Genomic DNA, 4,982 nt, shown 5'->3' on the forward strand with positions numbered 1-4,982 from the left:
ATTTTTTTCCCCTGATTTTTTGTACTCCCCATTTTCCCCCCAGATTTTTTGTACCCCCTAATTTTTTTTCCCCAGATTTTTTGTACACTGCCATTTTTTTCCCCCCATTTTTTGTACCCCTCCATTTTTTCCCCCGATTTTTTGTACGTACCCCTCCATTTTTTTCTTGGACAAGAAATTGAGCTCACTGTCGCTCACTCTTTTGCAGGCAGATCAACACCAAGGCAGGGCAGGTCCATCAGAGAAGAAACAAAATGTTGAAACGTTTGAGACAGGAAACATCAGCTAAAAGGCCCTGTGTCTTTCATCAGGTCAAACCACAAAGCTCTTCAAGTCAGACTATCATTATCAGATCAGGAGTCCTCTCTGAGGTTTGGTTTCATTTTTGTATTTAATCCAAGTGGCAACTGCTCTATCTGGGCAGGTATAAAACAATTCAATGTCTCAGATCCTGCAGAATCAGTTCAGGAAAACCTGAATGGACTTTAAGGAAATAAGACTTTATAATCCTTACTCCTGTTAAACAGAGTGGAAAACACAGCCACAGGGCTGGCTTCTGTCCCAGCAGATCGTGGGACTGTAAGTAGTGACTGTGAACAAGGGTACCTGTCTTTGGCTGCAGAAAGTTGAAAGGGGACAGTTTAATCATCCCAGCTGAGTTAGGAGCACATTCCAGCTCCCTGGTGCCAACTCCTGTGCCTGTCCTGGGCTTGCCCAACCCTGACTGGGTGCAGTGTTTAGGCAAGTGAGGAAAAGCAAACCCAAGCAGATCTTGTTTTACTGGAATTGCTTTCAGTGTTCATAAAACAGCTTGGGTTGGAAGGGACCTTAAAATCATTAGTTCAACACCCCCCCCCCCCCATGGGACATTGAATATTCCTTCTTTGTATAAAGAAACAAAATTTTGCAATGATAACACAGAGGGGACCTGAAATCCCACAGCGTCCCCCCTTCAAGGGGTGATACAACAGCACTTACACCCTCAAGGGACCGTTGACAGTGACGTGACATGACCCAAATTCCATCTGAAAAATAAATTTTATTATATATATACACAGGAGCTCACGCCCCAGGAAGCTACAGGCAAAGTGTTTGGTCACTGAATTTCATGTAGCTGGAGGAAATCCACACCCCTGATCACGGACAGTGCACAGCTGGGTACGTAGTGCCAGTGCCCTGGGCCTGCCAGAGATCCAGCTGCTTGAGCTGCTGATGAAATCACAATCCATCCTCACAAAGGGCTTTGTGCACTGGCCTGGTTTGCCAGCAATATCAAAAGAACTACCTCTTTCCCATGGGAAAAACGTGACTGTTTGGGTCAGTCTCATGACAAGGGGGCCAGTGGGTGAGAATGCAGGAGCGGGGCTGCTCTTGTTTGTGTTGGTAAGCCAGCACCTTCCACTGTCAGAGGTGGACAAATGCCACAAATAGCGAGGTTTTTAACTGAAGAGCTAAAAAGTTTCTTGCTCCCTGTTCCTTTTAAATAACTAAATTCCTGGTGCTGTTTTACAGGCTTGCCAGGGCAGACATGACTGCTTTTAAATGGAATGCTCTGCAGGGGCCAGACAGACAAATTTTGGCCTTTCTTCGACAGGAGATACAACCGAGCAGGAAACGCAATTTTAAGATTCACCTTCCTTAAAGTGCTCACAACTTCCTTAGGATGTGCCTTTCAGACAGCACTGAGGGGTGGAAGAAAGGGAAGACAACTCTTTGTCTTACATCCAGCTCCAGGCTTTCCCCAACTCCATTCACGGCCTCAGCCTAAGGGAGGGAAGATTCTGCAGCTCTAGGAAGTGCTGAAGCACTGCAGCAACTCGAGAATGTTTTTCTTACTCCTACCACAGCACAGCATGATCTAAAATGAGTGATTCTACTTCCAGGTACAGGAGCAGACGCTGCCCTCGATGTTTGCAGCAGGACCCTGGCTCAGAAAATGAACCACTCCTGCTGACTCTGACACCACCACCCCCCCAGCTGCTGCTCCAGCGCTGCTCTGGGAAAGGAGGAGGCAGCAGCTGGGAGAAGCGCTGCCCATCAGCAGGGAATGCAGGCCCTCAGTGCACACAGAGGGCCTTGTCCCTCCTGCTCACAGGTGGCCTGTAAAGCACAGGAAGAGCAGGACGTGGAGGGCAAGCAGATAAGTGGCCACCAGCAGAGGCAGGTGGGTCCGGGAACGGAAGAGAGAGCGGAACAGGCGTCGGAGTCCATGGATATTCCGAGTCTGGAAGAGCCAAGAGAGACCAGTCAGTGCAAGGAGTGGTGGTGTCCCCAGCCACCTTCACCCAGACCATGAAGATAACTTTAAGCTAACGAGCATTAACCTTTCCCAAAGCCATCACACTGGCAGATCCCACCTCGAGGGCGATCCTCATGGAACGCTCTCCTTCCCCTGCTCTCTGCAGGTTTTCCAGGAACCACCCCCATCCAGTTCTGTCCCCAGCATGGAAGACAGAGCAAGGCAAGAGTAAAAACCCACCCAGCCCCCTGACAGGTTTGGGTGTGCCCACAGAAGGATTTTAGCTGCTGTGGGTTCCCAGTTTCTTGGATTCAGCAGGGCTTACATAATCGACAGCTGGGAGTGTTAAGTTCTTACTCTGCTGGAATTGTTATCCATGGAGTCGATCAGCAAGGAGTGCTCATGACCTGGAGTCACATCAATGCTGGTACTTAAGGAGGACGCCCACTCACTTGACTGCAACCTGCCACAACAAACAGGATAATTAATTCACTTTCTAATGATGCCCCCAAACCAAGACTGTCCTCGAGCTCACGAAAGGACGTTATTTCCCCAAAAAGGAATCAACCCCCCACAGGCGAGCCCTGGCCTCACTGGACAACAGCTGGTTCCATTTGTGCAGTTGGGGTGCCTTGGAGCTCACATTAAGCAAAAAGATTGGGGCAACCCAAGCATGGCAGGAATCGATCCTTCAACTGGAATTTCTTGGTGTGACTTGAAAGGAGCCAGGGCAGATGACACAACTGCCTGGTGTAAATTCTGTGAGGTTATTTTGGAATAACCAGCTCTGGTTGCAGCAGTGCTGGCTCTTGGTAAGTGTTTTCTAGTGGCAGAGGCAGCACAGGCACATCCTGGGGCTGCCATTTGTTAGTGAGATCAGCTACAGGAGGCTTGAAAAGACTTCAGTGCCAGAAGGAGCTACACATGTCCAAGCTGTGTAGCAATTACCAGGGAACTGCATCCAGAATTCCCCCCCACACATGGCTATTTTTTTGCCAAATCAGCAAGCATGCCAGAAAGCAAGCCACTGTTTTCTTGGAAAAGACTCCATTAGTGAGGCTTATCTGAACTACAAAATGGAAATGCACAGCTCAAGTGCCTACAACCAGGTCATGTGAAAAATCCACCTGCACAGTCAGTGAGGGGAAACAAGGATTTTGAACTTGCCCCTCAGGCAACAACGGTGCTGGGAAGGAGAGGGGTCTGGGCTGAAGTTGAGCCTGGGAAAAGTGGGGGGAAAGTGTTTCTGTGTAACTGTTTCTTAATAACCAAATGAATGAAAAGTTTCTGTTGACTGGCAATGCATTAAACTTGAGTGACAATTCTTTGAGTCAAGACTGTTTTCTGCAGGACAGATGGGTGCTTACTGAAGAGACAAATTCCCTGGCAGCATGAGAACTCTTCTGCCTGCACCCAATTCCCAGTCTCCAAATTATATTTTCCAGTAGTTAATTTCTCTAATTGATTTTGATTAATTCTGATTCTACCTGCCTACAACTGAAGAACTGAATTTCCTGAACTCCCCAGAACACTTTTTTCGCAGTACAGGTGACCGAGCACCCCATGAGTCGCCCGGGGAGGTTGTGAAATCTTCCCACTTGGAGATACTCAAGTGCCATCTGCACATGGTCCTGGGAACTGGCTCTAGGGAGCCCTCTTTGAGCAGGGGCTTGGACCAGATGGTCCCTGGAGACCCCTTCCAACCTCAGCCTTTCTGTGATTCAGTGCCATAACACAGAGCAGTTGTTTCTGTGCCCCCCTCCTTTGACAGAAGGATGGGATGAAGTGCAGATGAAGAAGAGAGCTGGAGCCATCACACTTCTGTGGTGACAGGGCTTGTTTGTTCAAGCTGCCTCACCTCCTGATCTGATCCTGGGCCGCAGAAAGAGCCTCCTCTGCAGCGAGACGACGGTCCCGTTCCTCCTCCAGCTGCTCCTCCAGATACCTCAGATCCTGCTTTGTGCTGCTGTGCAAATGTTCTGTTTCGGACAACCTGGCAGAAAAGAACCAAGCACATGCCAAAAAAAAGGCCTAATTTGTGCACTCTTCTGTTTCTGTTGCATACACCGATGTGAACAGACTCAGATTACCTCCCACCTCTCACAGAAGACTTCGTTGCCTTTAAGACATTTAAATTATTTCGAAAGCACGAGAGAAGATAAATTTCTTAAAGCTTCTGTTTCACATCAGGAAGGAATTCCTTGGCTCCACCTTCTGAAAATTATTTTGAAAGGATGCGAGGAACCAGGTGCTGGATCTTAGTTCCAGCAGGTTATGAGGAATCACGTGCCAGGTCTCAATTCCAGACACTCTCAGGCTACAGCCTTGAGACCAGAACCCCTGATACAACCACAGCAGACACTGAGGATGCAGCCCAGCAGATCCAGGTCTGGCTGGCACTGCTGCTGCACGTTGTCACTGTGTTTTTTTTTGAAGCTCCATCCCAAGAGATAACTAAGGACAGCTGCCCAGTGCACACAAAGTTCCTCCAAGTTCACAAGATCCCGGTGTGCCACTGAGTTTTCCCTACACAGAGTAACGGCACTAACTCCATCAGCATCAACATCCCCACCCCTATTTCCTCAGGCTTTTTTTTTTACCTCAGCTGCAACTCCTGCAGTTCAGGTGTGTAACTGCCTCTCTGCTGCTCGTTCTTCTCCTGGGGGGCTCCTGGAGCAGCGTCTGTTGCAAAGAGCTCCTGAAAAAAAGCAGGAACGTTCTGCAGGCTGCACCGAGCAAAGGG

The sequence above is a fragment of the Empidonax traillii genome, unplaced genomic scaffold (assembly GCF_003031625.1).
Source record: "Empidonax traillii isolate 1590-97213 ecotype Southwest subspecies unplaced genomic scaffold, ASM303162v1 scaffold2534:size70782, whole genome shotgun sequence".
Taxonomy (NCBI): domain Eukaryota; kingdom Metazoa; phylum Chordata; class Aves; order Passeriformes; family Tyrannidae; genus Empidonax; species Empidonax traillii.